We start from the raw sequence: 16659 nt of genomic DNA, 5'->3' as shown, positions 1-16659 counted from the left end.
TCCCTCTTCCCGCTCCACCACAACCACCCACACATGCAGGACCTTGGAGTAGGGGTATGTCACCAGGGTGCAGAGGAGGCTACCCCCCCCCCCCCCCCCCCCCCCGTCCCCTTCTGGCTGCCTCTGCCTCAATTTTATCCCACAACTTAGACATTCACATTACTCACACTCTCATTACACATACATATAGGATCTTGGGGGTGGGCACGATACACGGAATCCAAAGTACCATCAGGGTGTACACCCCACCCCTGGCGTCATTGCCCACCTCTCAATTTTAAATACACGTAGACATTGAGGGCTAGCAGGAGGGACCATGCGCTTACCTGCTGCTCTCTGGCAGGTAGCGCCATGCCCTCCTGGGTTTTAAATGCACCTTAGAACACACATGCATCAACACTACAATGAGCGGGTGGAGGGAGGTTTGGAGTCTTCTCTCACCCCCATTCTCTGCGACCTGCTGGAGCGGGGGGGCTAGGAGGAGTAGTTGGCCGTTGACTGCGGTCTGGAGTGTGGGGCCTTCCTGCTGCTGCGGAGTCGGGGTGGTCTGCCTCCCCCCACCGCAGGGAAAAGGGTAACACCACCTGGGTCTGGGTGCAGTTCCCCCCTCCAGGGGCAAGGGTACCTAGACCCGGTTTGTACAGTACGCTTGGGGAGTGTGATCGTGTTTACAGCGTCTCTTTATGTCTGTCTCCACGTTGGTTGAGTGTGGAGTAAGTGCATATGAGAGCATGAGGGTGGGAATGGATGTTTGTATCTGTGTGTGCCTGTATGTCTGTGTCTATATGTCAGGTTGGGTGTCAGGCGCCACCTCTCTGGGGACATCTCAGGCCCTCCAAGGTTTGGAGGCCTATCTCCCTCCACCACCACTTCCCCTGCCAGTGGCGGACTCCCTCAGACATCGGTGCGTTGGTGGTTCTTTGTGTCCGGGGATGGGCGTCCAGGTACACACCGGCTCACTCCTTGGCGGCCGCTTATCGGGGCCTGGAGCCTGGGGCTCGCTCGGGCCACTTCGGAGGTGGGGTGCCCCCGGCCTCTCGGCCTGGGGCTCGGTCACTCAGGCGCAGCTGGCTGCCGGCGGGGCTCACGGGCGCGTCACTGCAACTCCCCCTGGCTTCTGCTCCGCGGCTGCTGAGTGAGCCCTCATCTGGGACTCTCCTCAGCTCTTTCTGGGACAGTCTCAGTGATAGTTAACACTGAAGGACCAATGGTTGTAAGAGCCCCAAACAGGACAGAAAGACATAAAAACTCTAACAAAGATGATGACGGTTTTATTTAGTCCATTATTGTAAGTCATTTGATGTAATTGGAGAGAATGTGGTAAATAGCTCAGGGCACTGAAGGCCATATTTGTAAGGAGACCTTTAGAATATTTTGGATATCTCAAGCCCATTACCTTATTTTACACAGTGACTGAGACATAGATTACAGTCATCATCCAAGACTATCAAAACAAGCTGAGCTAAAGGAGAAACAATGTGGTTCATAGTATCAAATAATACCCTGGGATTAATATTCCTACAGTGTATAAAATTTTTGAAATCAGCTGAAGCCTTTAAAACATTCTCTAGGGACAACCAAACCTGTGGTCTTCAATGGACGATCTGATATCCTCGTGTTGGTGTTGTTCCCTCGTCATCATAAATAATGTTGTTCCAGATTCAACATTGCAAGTGACCAATCACCTTCTCCTGACATCATCCGCGACCTCAAAAAAAACAAACGCCTTCAAAAAATTGACTTCACTTGCGAGAAGAGAACCTACCTCTGTAAGGACAATATGTATAATGCTTACCGTTTATTAAAGAAAAGTATCCTGAAATTCAAAGAATTCAAGTTCCTGGATTGGTGGACAGAAGCGGTTTCTCTTCTCGCAAGTGAAGTCGATTTTTTTAAGGAGGTATTTTTCAAAGGCACAAACGGGGGACGTCACAACAATGTGATTGGTCACTTGCAATGTTGAACGTGGAACAACATTTATTATGATGATGTGGGAACAACACCGACACGAGGATATCAGATCATCCGGTCTTTCAATAGTTGTTCTCTTTTTTAATAAGGAGATCAACGGCTTTGACTGTAATCTTTAAAGAACTCCTTAAAGAAAAATGGAGGTATGCCAGTAGTGTTTGTGCTCAAGCAGTAGAAATGGAATCCCATTATGAGTGTCATTTATCATGGATGCAGGAGGACAACACTGGAAAAATACGAGTGATAAAAAATGTAAAGGAAGCATGTTTAAGTGAGAACCTTGTGTTGTCACTTAAATTGCGTTGATCAAGAGCAATAGTCCTAACTCATTACATTCTTTTAATCAGCATGAATGTGCTGTTTTCTAAAGTTTGTCTTGTGTAGATGAGTTAGTAACACAATCAGATGTCTTATCATGCCTTTTGATCCTTTCATCTGCCAATTACCAACCATTTCATTTTGCACAAATCTGGCCAACTCTTACAAGTTTGTGTGTTTTGTGCCATCTTTTCAACTGTCCACCTCTCGATACACTGTGTTTGGGAGCTAAAAGAGAAATCATTTCCTTTTAACTGAAACCTGATTCTAAAGTACAATTTCACTAACTTATCTACACAAGGCATTTTATAGCGTGTGTGAGTGTGAAACATGAAGCTTACTTAATAATGATGGTGAGAAGCCACAACAACACCCTCCAGGAGCCAGAGGCACATAGAGAAAAACCTAGGAGACCCAGACGCAGCAGAGTGCTGAAGATCCAAGGGTACACAGCGCAATGACAAGTGTGTGTCCGCCCCAGCAGAAGAGGGAGGGAGGAAGGTGAGCCTCAGATGGAGCCCTCACAACAAAGAGCAAGAGACTTATAGGCAACCCAGAGGCAACGGGCAACTGACCCCACCAGGCACCTGTCACCCCTGCAAGAATTGTGAATGGACCTCAGGGCCGTTTCGTCTATTGATGAAAGATCACTCTGCATACAAAGCAAATGTCTCTCCTGGAGACTCCTGCTTGGCTCTACAATATGGGACAGATCTTTTCTTTTTTTGCACTTTTATAACTGTGGGTAGATTTCACTATCGGTAAGGGTTTTGAATAGCAAAGTGACTTGAGTTGATTTTCCCTATTTTAAGCTGGTTACTTGGAAATAATGTGTGGTCTACTTCCGAACCTGAGATGAAGGGAGAACAAAATCATCAACTTCTGCCTACAGGGTCGAGATGCAGTACACGAGAAAACAAACTCTGTATATATAAACTTTTGAATGTGCTGCAAGTTTCCAAGGAGAAAGTGGTGGAATGTTAAATGCAATAATTTTTAGAAGTGCTGCAGACCTGACTCTAACTTTCTGGTTTTGTGCACCCCCACCCCCCTTACTTGAACACAGGAACACCACAGATGTAACAAGGTTGAATAAAACACTCAAAATTCAATGAAAGAAGTGATCATCACTTTTATATGTTCAAGTGCTCAGCTCACAGCTGAGCAGTGAGATTTAAAGTACATGGCTGATTGGCCTGAAGAAGGCGGGCAGAAAGATGACTAGACCAATGAACCTGACAGAATGGGAAAGTGGAAGTGATGTAAGCTTATATTAGCCACCAAACATCTGTGAAGCAGCCAGATGTGTGCTTACAGATCTTCTTTAATGAAATGAATAATAATAATAAATTTAACTCATAATAAGAAGTGTACTTCAATGCTGTTTCACTGGACACTTTTTTTTCTTTGTCTTTTTCAAAGTATAATGCAGAAGAGTGAAGAAAGACGATGGGTCATTCCATTTAATGTCAAACAAATTTGAAAACAGTAGTTCCCACTTGACCCTTCACAGTCCTGAAAGACAGAATTTTTCTCTTGTAAATCATAGGAAAACATACAAAACATCCAGGGTACAAATGTTTGTTTCTATTAATTTTAGTTTTGTATTATATTGGTGTAGGTTTTCTACTAAAACTGTAACAGATTTATTCTCAAAAGTCATGTTGAACATTTTTTCCATATTATGATGTTTGGAATAGATATAAAATCAATATTATTGTAGCTTTAAATACAGGTTAAATGTTGTCATCAGCCCTTAAATTTTCATGTGTACATTTCCTGTAATTGTGAAGTCATTATGCTTATATTAATCAAAAATGTGGGGAAAATAAGGTGAATTTAAAAGGTGCCAAATTTCTCAAGCCCATCAAAGTTATTTTAGTTATGCATGTTCTAATTAGTCTTTATTTATATTTTAATTATTTTTAGTTGATAGTTTTTAAAAATTTGACAATGTTTATCATTTTTAAATATAATAATTGGCATGGAGGTGGGGGTAGAATTATCACAGGCAATATTTAAGAGAATAGGTATTACAATACACAAAGTCAGTTGACTCACAGACGTGTAGACATCAGTGGGCTTGAAGACAACTCTTAATAACTACCTTATCATGGAGGCTTTGTATCTATGAAATAACAAACACATTTGCTATGATTAATACATATGTGTGAAGAATTTGAAAGTCAAACACTCATTGTGTGCAGGAGAAGGCTAGAAACAATACCTGGTTACATTTGACTCTTTCCCATTGATCAAACAAATTATACAGACTGAGAAAGATTAAATATAAATTAATAAAGATAAAGCAATGCAATAGTCAGAAAACACCTAAAATAACCTTTCATTTAAAACCTTTTGCTGGGTTGTAATTCAATTGCATTTGTAGCTCCCTCGTTGATAGATTCCATTGACAAATATAAGGAAACCCTTAGAAACTACTGTTTCTGCCCTCTTCAAGTGTTAGACAATATCTCCCCCTCTCTCTCTCTCTCACACACACACACACACACACACACACACACACACACACACACACACACACACACACACACACACACACACAGAGTTTGAATTGAAGAGGCACCTTCTCAGTTGTGTATGTGTTTGAAGCTACAATACACATTGTGGAATCAGCTCTTTAGCCTACCAGCCACAGAGGTTGCAGACCAAGCTCCCCTCTGCTCTGCAGCATGAAATCCCTGGCTGTAGAGGGGGATTTGGCTTCTTGGTCTAAAGCCAAGCAGGGAATTGCATGACTGGCCATCACTTGCAGCTGCACCTGAACCTGGGATGTTTCCCCTCTTATCTGCCCCTCACCATCATGCTGCTGCAGCTCCTACCTCATGGTGCATAAGCAATATTTCCACCGGTGTCCTCCTCAAACCCTCCCCAGAGATTTATCTGGCTGTTGAAGTAGAAAATGAATATTTTACAGTTCACTTGCTTGATCAATTACCTACAAGCTGTTGCTGTATTTTTTGGCTGATCTCAGAAAAGGCTTGTAGGTAGTGATAGAACAGGCCATAGAGAGCCTTCTACTCTTTCATAACAACACCACCATTAAAATAAAGAGCAGTGGAGCTGTGCATGGTGGGCTATTTCATTTTGTATGTATGTAGCCCTGGAATTGTTGCAAAACAAATTACAGCTTGTGATGATAATTAGGGCAAGCTAATTTCCAGAGGTTACAGACATACCTGGTTGATTAAAAATTTCCAAATGGTTTTTGGTTCAGTTCCAGTTGAGTACTTAGTAAATAATTATGTGTTCAATCTTCAATAATTAAAATATATCTGCATTTGTCACTTGGTGTTCGCTCGCTCTGTGGTAGAGTATCACTTCCTGTTCCTAAGAGTAGCTTATTTGCTTAGCAATTTAATTAAAAACTTTTAAATACATTCTTTTTTCATAGTATAATCTTCACGTGCTTCATCCGAAGCACACATTCTGTGTACTCACTACCTAGGGTTGCCAACTCCCTGAAAAATAAATAAGGGACACCTCGTGGCCAGGGCCGGGCAACCTAGTTGTCTTCACCCTTCCCATTGTGGTAGCTCTTTTTTGTGTGTGTGAAATTATTTTTTAACCATTTGACTTGAATTTGATTTAAGCAGATGCATATTCTTTGTGATATGACCGTATGGGAAACAAATGATCATTTAGCTATTTATTTTTAGCTCAAAATGACAACATTAACACAGTAAAACAGGTCTCTTTCTTAAACAGAAGCCTGTCATGCTTAACTTTTGAGAATATAAGTAAATCTTTCTTTAAAAGAACTCTGTCCTGCTTAACTTAAAATTATATAAATTAATAGAAAGCAATAGAACGAAAAATATTCTTGTAACAGTGCACATTTAGTGCATTTAGTACAGTTGGCTTCAGTTGAGGTATTATTTCAGCTTTTCTAAAGCTAATCAGCTGCTGCTGTTTGTAAACCCACTTGTTCCCATGATTACGCATCTTAACTCATCATCATTATTCATCTATGTATTACTTTTATGTATTAGTGATCTATTTGTTGTAATCATCTATCCTTGGAGTTGTTTATTACACAAAATAAATTATATTATCACACTTCTGGCCACATAGCACTGATATTCACTGCACATGCCCATATTAACCTTAACCAGAGGGTTTAAAAAACAAACCAGTGTTTACATACCATATCTGCTTCTGCCGTGGCCTGGTGGACAAGAAATTGGTTAAGGGTTCCCCGAGCTTTCACGCCCCTCATGTTCTTCATGTGCCCACCATTAGAAGCATGCCTATGGAAAAAGTGCGCCGGCACACAGTGCAGTGCGCTTTATAGGTGTTATGGTGACCTTTTCCAGCCAGGTGTTTCCCTTTTCCCATTCCTCCCTGTGCTTTTGCAGCCTTTTTTTCTTTCTCTGAGTGAACAAACATTGCTGCTCTAATGCTGGGCTCACACTGTGCGATCTTTGGTCCATTTTGAGACGATTTTTGAATCATGCGACTGATTTGGTGATCGGCCCGATTTTGGCCTTCATCGTGCATCGTGTAGTATACGTGGGGTAACGAGAAGCGATTAACACTTCGAGCAGCTCCCGATCATCAATCGCTCGTGAGCCGCTCACACTGCTCACGCGCAAACACGTAAACGTCGGTGAAAAAGACGGAGCAGCACGGCTGTGCAGCGTGTGATCTGGACACAAGCGATGGAGGCACAACTTGTAGAACTTTGGAAAGCTCATCCGAGCCTTTTCGATGTGGCATCACAAAATTATCACGACCACAACAACCGTTAAAATAGTTGGATTTACACTGCTGCTCATTCACAGCTGCCTGATCAATGTTTTTCATTAGCAATTTAGCAAAGTTGATGGTGGTGGTTTGTGTGTCTGTGTGAGTGAAAGACAGAGCGACAGATTTTCTGTTATAACCTTCATGTTATCGGGTCGCATCGGGTGGTATAGTGTGAGACCTGCATCGTGACCTACCAACTTCTAACCCCTGCGAGTCAATCGTGCAGTTTGAGCAGGAGCTGAATAACGTGACTGAAAAAATCGCACAGTGTTTGCCCAGCTTTAGGTGTACTGTCGTCCGAGACTTGCACCGCAGTGTCGGCGTTTGTTTCCCTGTTGGCCATGCTTCTTGTTGTGGTCATCTGTTGTCTTCCGGTATTTTCTCCGCAAGCGACCTTTCCTCGACCAATGAGATGAGCGGTAATCTGAATTGTCATAAGTGTGCTGTCAGCTCATTGGTCACAAAGCAGGAGAGGGGCTGGGAATTATGTTTTCAAACAAAGCGTTAATTCCATAAACATTTATAGACTACTTTTGATTCTCACTGTATTACGGGACAAAGTGCGTCCCTTATTAGCTCAATACGGGACGTGTACTTTTGTTTCTAAATACGGGACAATTCCGTTTTTTAAGGGACGGTTGGCAACCCTATCAACACCTAATTTATAGCCAAAGTATTCACTCACTGTCTCTGTACTGTTTTGCTAGCTTAGCTTAGCTCGTAGCCGACTCGTTAGCACCATGGCTACTTCACCTGTCCCTCCTGCACTTTCTTGCTCATTGTGTCAGATGTTTAGTTACTCCTCGGCCTCCTTTAGCAGTAATGATATCTGTAACAAATGTAGCATATTTGCAGCTCTGGAGGCCAGGATTACTGAATTGGAGACTCGGCTTCGCACCCTTCATTCACCCGTAGCTAGCCAGGCCCCTGTAGCTGGTGCAGCCGAAGATAGTGTAGGCCCCGCTAGCTGTTCCCCGGCAGACCCCAAGCAACTAGGGAAAGAGGGCGGCTGGGTGACGGTGAGGAGGAAGCAAAGTCCTAAACAGAAGCCCCAGGTACACCACCAACCTGTTCATGTGTCTAACCGTTTTTCCCCACTCGGCGACACACCTGTCGGGGGTCAAACTCTGGTAATTGGTGATTCTGTTCTCAGACATTTTAAGCTAGAGACACCGGCAACCATAGTCAATTGTCTTCCAGGGGCCAGAGCAGGCGACATTGAAGGAAATTTAAAACTGCTGGCTAAGGGTAAACGTAAATACAGTAAAATCATAATTCATGTCGGCAGTAATGACACCCAGTTACGCCAATCGGAGGTCACTAAAATCAATATTGAATCAGTGTGTAACTTTGCCAAAACAATGTCGGACTCTGTAGTTTTCTCTGGTCCCCTCCCCAATCAGACCAGGAGTGACATGTTTAGCCGCATGTTCTCCTTAAATTGCTGGCTGTCTGAGTGGTGTCCCAGAAACGATGTGGGCTTCATAGATAATTGGCAAACCTTCTGGAGGAAACCTGGTCTTGTTAGGAGAGACGGCATCCATCCCACTTTGGATGGAGCAGCTCTCATTTCTAGAAATATGGACAAATTTATTAAACCCCCCAAAATATGACTATCCAGAGTTGGGACCAGGAAGCAGAGTTGCAGTCTTACACGCCTCTCTGCAGCTTCTCTCCTCCTGCTACCCCCCCCAAAAAAACCCATCTCCATAGAGACTGTGTCAGCTCCCAAAAAGACAAAAAACAAACTAAGAACCAGCAATAAACAACTTAAACATAAACAATCACAAAGAAAGAACAATACAGTATCCACATCTGAACCAAAGAGTAAAACAGTGAAATGTGGATTATTAAATATTAGGTCTCTCTCCTCCAAGTCTCTGTTAGTACATGACTTAATAATTGATCAACAAATCGATTTACTCTGCCTTACAGAAACCTGGTTGCAGCAGGATGATTATGTTAGTTTAAATGAATCAACACCCCCGAGTCATTCTAACTACCAGAAATCTCGAAGCACAGGCCAAAGGGGCGGTGTGGCAGCAATTTTTCACACCAGCCTATTAATTAACGAAAGACCAAGACGAAGGAGCTTGCAAAGAAAAGCGTCTGGACTTCTTTAAGTTACTTGAAGACGTTTCACCTCTCATCCGAGAAGAGGTGAAACGTCTTCAAGTAACTTAAAGAAGTCCAGACGCTTTTCTTTGCAAGCTCCTTTGACTACGATGACCTGGATGACTGAGAACCTTCACAGACAGAAAGACCAAGACAGACTTTTAATTCATTTGAAAGCCTGATGCTTAGCCTTGTTCAAGTCTAATTGTCCCAAATAAGTGGCTTTCTCCTGAGCCCATTTTAATTTTGGAGAAACTCACTTTGCAACCGTTCACAACAACATGTTGTGTAGTTCTGTCTATTCAACGTTTGGATCTGCTTAGATGACAGAAAAATTATCAAACAAAACTTTCAGTGTACCATAAGAGTAACAAAATAAAAATAAAATAAAGGAAATAAAGGAAAGCAAAGGAAAGAAAGGCCTTGTTAATTCTCTGTCACGGTCTGGAGGGCAGACCATGGGGGATGTAGGAGAAAGGACCCAAAATGCAGACTTAATGGAATGAACAGTGGGTTTATTTACAGTGAGGTAATTGTACACCACACATTAAATCTCCAAAAGTGCTCCCTCGACTCCCGTGACGTGTCTTCTCCCAAGTGCTGGTATCCCGTGCTCTCTGCCCCTGTGCCTTCACACACCCCGTGTGTCTTGCAGTCCTGTGTTCCGCTGTCCTCCTGAGGAAAAACAACAGACAGCCGTTATGGCACCAACTCCAGCAGGCATACTCTGAACAGCACTTTAAACCTTGACATGGAGTCTAACTCAAGGATCCTGCGCCGGAGGAAGCTCCATCGCTCTGTTAAGTAGCGCCCCCGACGTGCCTGATCAGAGGCAGGTGTGTGGGAACCTAGGCATGACCAGCAGCTGGCAGGGCCACGCCCATCAGGCCTGCAGGTGGCTGTCCTTCATCCTCCAGCCTCACACACACACACACACACACACACACACCAGCATGGAACACAAGAGCACAGTGCAGCAAACATACATCCAATACACTAATAACAATAAAGGTCCACACTGTTCACGAACCCCGAGTCCCCGGAACCGGGTCCGTGACATTCACGACACGTGTTCTTCAATTCAGGGGGATAAATCATACCAAACCCAATCCGGTTGTTCAGTCTGACGTCACTAGCCGTGTCTGGGTCTAAACTCCGCTGCAGGTCCATATATCAAACGATCACCATGGCATTACTGAGAGTTGAAAAACTGTCTAAAGTCTTTCATCTTTAATAAAATGATCAGCGTTCTGCTCTACCAGGTATAACAATTGAGTTTAACATCCAGGCATCCACACTCAGAAAAATAAAGGTGCCAACTGGAACCAAAAGTGGTTCTTTAGACTGATGCCATAGAAGAACCTTTTTTGGTGCCACAAAGAACCTTTCAAACAATGGTTCTTTGAAGAACCATTTCTTTCAGTGGTTCATTGAAGAACCTTTAAAGGTGCCCCAAAGAACCATCAAGAAATGGTTCTTTGGGGCACCTTTAATGGTTTTTCAAAGAACCTTTTTAAAAATGGTTCTTTAAAGAACCATTTTTAAAAAGGTCCTTCAAATGGTTCTTTAAAAGAACCATTTTAAAGAACCTTTTTTGAGTGGTTCTTTAAAAAACCATTTTAAATCTTTCAAAATAAAATGCATCATAAATTGAATTTGAGTAGGGTAAAATAAATACGAGCACAGCATAGACATATATTAATGGTTTATTGTCATTTTGTAGTATACCAAAAGACAAAAAGGCATTTTAACCCTCAGCACAACATCACTACTAATACATGTCACATATTAGTGTTTTAAACAGTAATAATTAAATATATTTGCTATACTATAAATAAATATATATAAATACTATAGCTACAGATAACACAACAAATAATACATGTATTGTTTAATTAATAAAACATCAGAAAGTGATAAAACACATTAGAAATAGCAATAGCTTCATAACAGACCAATAAATCAACCATTTTCATCAGCAGATGTTTGCATGTTCAGTAAAAACATTTCAACCAGTTTATGATTAAAATGATCAATGAACTTCAGCCTTACGTTATGTAATGTACGTTTCATGTTGTACTCATGGTCCTTTGTTAGTCCAGTTTAGGACAATGTCTCTGACGTATGTATCATATCAAATATGTCATATCAAAACAAGCCCACACCTGCACTTGTTTCAGTTTTTCACTGGTGTTTCCTGTCAGCTGGTCAACCTCTCAGGCGGACATCCATATCAGCCAACCAAACGACAAGTTCCTCCCTTTGTGCTTCAAATCCCTCCCACTCTGAGACAAGGAGCTGAAAGAGAGAGAAAAGAGTCAATTATAAAGAAGAGAGAAAAGTGAAACCCCCCTCAGAAGGTCTGACTCGCATACCTGCAGTTGACCTGTGATGGACTCCAGTTTGGCGTTCACGTCATCCCTCGTTGTTGCCAACAGCCGAGTCTGCAGGGTGCCCTGGAAGAGCTGAGTTAATGTTCGACTCCTCCTGGTCAAGCTCTCCAGCTGGATGAGCCGAGGTCTCCCCTCTCACCGCTGCCTCTGAACACAGAAACACAAATTGCATCTGAAGCAGGAGGTGCAGGTTTTTTTTGCTATTCTTTTCTAAATCCAGGCTAGATCACGTGGAGGTATTTGGAAAACTTTTTTGGCCAGTGGACGACTGTTGTCTTGCAGAAAGTCAAATCAAACATATGCGATACACAATCAATTCACAAGAACACATTATAAAAAATAAGTCCAGTTTTTGCCTGATTTCAAGTGAAATCTGCATCAAAACAGGGTGACAGAAGTAAAACGAGTGCACAAAGCCTCACTGTGTACAAGCCTGCTATTACAGTTCTCCTCTATGCAGACGACTTTCCTGTTTTCAAGGCACAACTTGGATCTGCTGTACGAATCTTATGGATACACACTAAATGAAACAATAGTGTGCATGACTCCAGATTCTGATCCCTCATCCTAATATGGTCCCAACATAGCAACAGCAATAAAGCAAATGTTGAGGCTTCAAAATACAAAGTCCATAAACCAATGGCTGACATGGGTGTCATCATAAGGGTGATAAATATACAGATTTCACTCTGTCTTAGAGATTTGATGTTCATTTACCTGCAGATGCACTATACGTACCTGCTCCATGGTTTTTCACAACATTTTGCACATCACTATTTAATACAGGAAGTAGGCGAACTAAAACAAGTCATCTTTCTTTGTGAGAGGACCATATTAATGAAACAAACCTCAATGACATGATAGGGATCCCTAAAGATGCTCCTGCTGCTTCTCTTCCTCCTCATCCTAAGCTTCCTTCTCCTTGTCCTCGCCTTCCATCCAATTGTAATTCAACCTAATTGTGTTTCTGCCCCTCCTCTTCCTCATTTTGTTGGCGCTGTGAACACAATTAATGTGACTCTGGATTAATTTGTGCAAACAAGAAAAATCTACAGCTTTTTGGTCAGAGGTGCTCTTGTGATTTAAGCCGGGTAGAGTAGATTTATGTGTTGATGCTACCTGCTTCAGCTCTGGCTGCTGAGTGATATTTACTCCCTGGCTGGATTACAAACTTTAACCATGTGCTGAACTTTGGCCCAGCGTTGATACCTCTTGTTAGTATAACGACCTCTTCTTAGCTTGTATGTATGATGTATGATGGTGGATAAATGAAATATACAAAAAAATTAACTATACTACAAAAGAACATCTATCTTGGAAACATCAAATGACCGGAGCATAACTTGTCAACTAGTCCGAAAATAAGTTATACAGGAACAGTCAAAGACACACCTTCTCATGTCACATTTCTATTCATTTCTATATAATTTGATTAGACAATAAAGAGTTACTGTATCTAATCTAATTATTCATTCAAAACTCTTATGCATAGCTGCATTTTATACAGCTCATACAGAATTCAAAGTACAGGTTCATGTGAGTATTTAATGTACGGCTCAGATCTACAGAATTTCAGAGTTTCTAGAGCAGACACAGAGCTCACGTCACAACAGGCTTCAGGCGCCATTTTAGTGACTTTAACAATATATTACATTTTAATTTCGGTCTAGCTGACATTAGGTTATGTACGCAGCACGCAATTGAACCACATATTTTAGAAGCCAAAGGTTGAAATTAGCTGGGAGCAGCTTCACTTAATTATAACAGTGGTTTTGTTAGGAAAACAGTTTCTGTATACCGGATACTAAATTGCGCTGACCTCAACGGCTAACGTATCTAGCTAATCGCTACTGTTAGCACATTAACAGCAAGCTACAATGACGAGTAACAAAAACAAAACAGTAATAAGGTTTTAATGGAAATGTTTTACCTTTTCCAACAGTCCCAGAATCCACAGCTTCAAAGTCCAGCAGGTACTGAAGACTGTTATCCGTTTCGCTGTCACCGTCCGTGAGAAAGTGTTTTTTTTTTCCCCGAAAGGTCAAGGCCCGCCGCTCGCGCACTCTGTCTGCGCATGCGCATCCCAACAACTGACCCTCTCCATCCGCTCCCGGGAGGTTATAGTATGACGTGTTCTGACGTCACTCTCTCTCTCCCTGTCATTTATTTGGCTCGAAACACATATTAACAAATTGCTCAGTGATGAAGAACTACTCAGATCATTTACCTAAGCAGTGCGCTTTGTCAAAACGAAGTGTGTTCATCAGGCCCGGCCCTAACCAATCTGGCGCCCTAGGCAAGATTTTAGGTGGCGCCCCCCCTACATCGGCAGTGTAGTGTATGTACTCACAAGAAACCGAATAGCTTTGTCTTTGACCTTTTTTTTTTACTTAAAGAAAGCAAATTCACAATCAGAATAATTAACAAGATAAAAAAATATATGAATAAATAAATGAATACAAAAAATAAAAAATGAATATATGAAATACAATAAATTTTACATATATAAACACAATAAAACGTGTCAACAAGTTGGACAAAATAAATTAAAAATACAATATAAATAAGGCACTGCACAAAACAAGATATTAAATAAACCAGTATGACTTTAACAACTATATTACAAAAAAGGGGATACTACAGAGTTCTCTAGTTGTGCTTTTTAATACTGCATTAACTAGAATGACTTACAAATTACTGTACACCACCCCCTCATCAACCTCACATCACCTGCTACAGCCTTACTCTCCTAGTCTTTCTCGCAGCAAAGTCATCTACAACATCATCATATGACAACTGATTCTCAGAGCAACCCACATGTTGGGGTAAATTTCTGCCAGCTTCTTCTCATGCAGGAAGGTCAAGAGTTCCATGTTTGTCATGTTCTTTGATGGCAATGGTGGGAAATTCTGCATTTCCATTGCAAGTTCTGTGCCATTAATGTCCGGCTGGCTGTCATGGGTCAGAGTAGTACTCAGTGTTTGGCACTGCTGTAGCAGCTCTTCTTTTTGTAAGTTGTGGAAATTGAGGAGTACTCCAAACTTGTCATTCACCTCTCCAAGGTTCTGAAATCTCTCATCAAGTGAAGAGATGGCTGTATCCACTACCACATTAAAAAATGTGGTTTCCATTTTTTTAAGTGCATCTTGTATGGGCTCATCTGGAGACTCATAACCGAAGTGCCTTTTGGTGGTTCTCAATCGCTTTTGTTTGAGTTCAGCCTCCACATTCATTTCTTCACACATCTCCTTTGCCGTTGTCTGTGCATCAGAAAATCCAGTGTTTCTGTAGCTGGTGAGGGAATCTTTGGTTTTCTTCAGCAAGTCGACAGCCACATCTAGCTGCATGGAGGGCGACTGCATGAGTTTACTCACATACTGGATCTTGCTGAGAATGTCATACCAGATGGCTGTACAAATGCAAAAACGATAGGATCCAATCTCCTCAGCCAAAGACTGGGCTTCAACTCTGACCACAGGGTCTGTAGCTGTTTCCCTCACCTCCACCTCTCTGACTTGCCGAGCCTGATATCTGACTGCCTCAATGCTTTTTATCCTGCTTTCCCATCTGGTCTCAGCCCATGATTTCAAGGTGGTTTTCACATGTTTCAGGAGAACACCCCACCTATGGGTGGAGGCTGAGAAGAGCTTGAATAATTTTGCTAAATGCCCAAAGTAGCCAAGGGCATCTGGTGAGCTTTTTGCAGCATCAGCTACTACCAGATTTAAAGTGTGGGCACCACATGGGACCAAAAAAGCTCTTGAGTTTAGCTGAAGCAACCTTGCCTGAACACCTTTATTTTTTCCCTTCATGTTGGCCCCATTGTCATAGGACTGTCCTCTGCAGTCTTCAAAAGGAATGTTAAGCTCCTCTATCCGTTTTAGCATGAGAGTTGACAAATGATCTCCTGTTGATTCCTCTGCAACAAGAAAGCCCAGGAAATGCTCTTTAACTTGTGGTATGTCTTCTTGTGACACTATCCTGACTATGACAGAGAGCTGTTCCTTATGACTCAGATCAGGTGTGCAATCTAAAATGATGGAGAAATACTTTGATGTTTTGATATCTTCCACAATGCGTTTTATTATTCTTGAACTGATGGTGTCAATCAGTTCATTTTGGATTGTTTTTCCCAGATAATGTATGTGACTGCTAGCTCCACTTTCTACTCTACTGACATGCTGCTTCATCACTGGATCAAATTTGGCCATAAGCTCCACTTCTTTCAGAAAATTGCCATTGTCTGGTTTATTTAATGTGTCTGTGGACCCCCTGAAAGCCATGTTTCTTTCAGCTAAGGACTGAATTATTGCCACCAAACGATGTAGAACTTCACGCCACCTTTTTCTCTCAGCCTCAGCAAGTGCCATCTCTTGTTTATCTATTGTGAGTCCTTTCGCAAAACGGCCCTCCAAGTCCTTCCATGTTGCCATGTGAGCATTATGCTCCTGGCTATCCTCATGGACCTTGAGCAAGTGGCTTGCATTTTTCCAGTCCTTCAGACCTTCCCTACTCAGTTTGTAATCTCTCTTGGAAAACATTTTGCAGCAGAAGCAGTGCAAGCTATCCTCTTTTTTCGAATACATAAGCCAGGTTCTTCTCACCTTTTCCCCATTGATTAAGAGTCTGTTAAAATAATCATGCTGACACCTTCGCCCGTCTTTCTGTTTCGGGAATGTGAAGTCACTATCAATTACAAATGGACCTCTGTGAACTAACTCTGTTCGTACCTTTTCAGTTAAAGCAGAAGGCCAGTCAGCAGGGTCTATTGGTGCAGCAGGAAGACCGCTTGATGCTGCTGCATCACTGCTGGGTTGTGCTGCTGAGGTGGAGGCAACAGGAACACCGCTTGATGCTGCTGCAAAACTGGTGGGTTGTGCTGCTGAGGTGGAGGCAACAGGAAGACCGCTTGATGCTGCTGCAAAACTGGTGGGTTGTGCTGCTGAGGTGGAGGCAACAGGAAGACCGCTTGATGCCGCTGCATCGTGGCTGGGTTGTGCTGCTGAAGTGGAGGCAGCAGCGGTAGATGTGGTAGATGGCCCAGGGGTGGGATTTAGAAACTTCAACAGTGCATCTGAAGAGAGGAGTATGT

General features: G+C 42.3%; 1 long non-coding RNA gene across 1 annotated transcript; it reads right to left on the bottom strand.

The window, feature by feature from the left end:
* Positions 1-10106: 10106 nt before the first annotated feature.
* On the bottom strand, positions 10107-13718 carry LOC309698624. The gene is made up of 4 exons (XR_014274137.1): positions 13498-13718; positions 12416-12564; positions 11550-11714; positions 10107-11472 (listed from the first exon to the last, which is right to left on the bottom strand). It is a non-coding gene; the product is annotated as an uncharacterized lncRNA (long non-coding RNA).
* Between the last annotated feature and the right edge of the window lie 2941 nt (positions 13719-16659).

This window comes from Aulonocara stuartgranti (genome assembly GCF_965226115.1).
Source record: "Aulonocara stuartgranti genome assembly, chromosome: 22".
Taxonomy (NCBI): Eukaryota; Metazoa; Chordata; class Actinopteri; order Cichliformes; family Cichlidae; genus Aulonocara; species Aulonocara stuartgranti.
The sequence above is the reverse complement of the archived record's forward strand: the minus strand, read 5'-3'. Positions and strand labels throughout refer to the sequence as shown.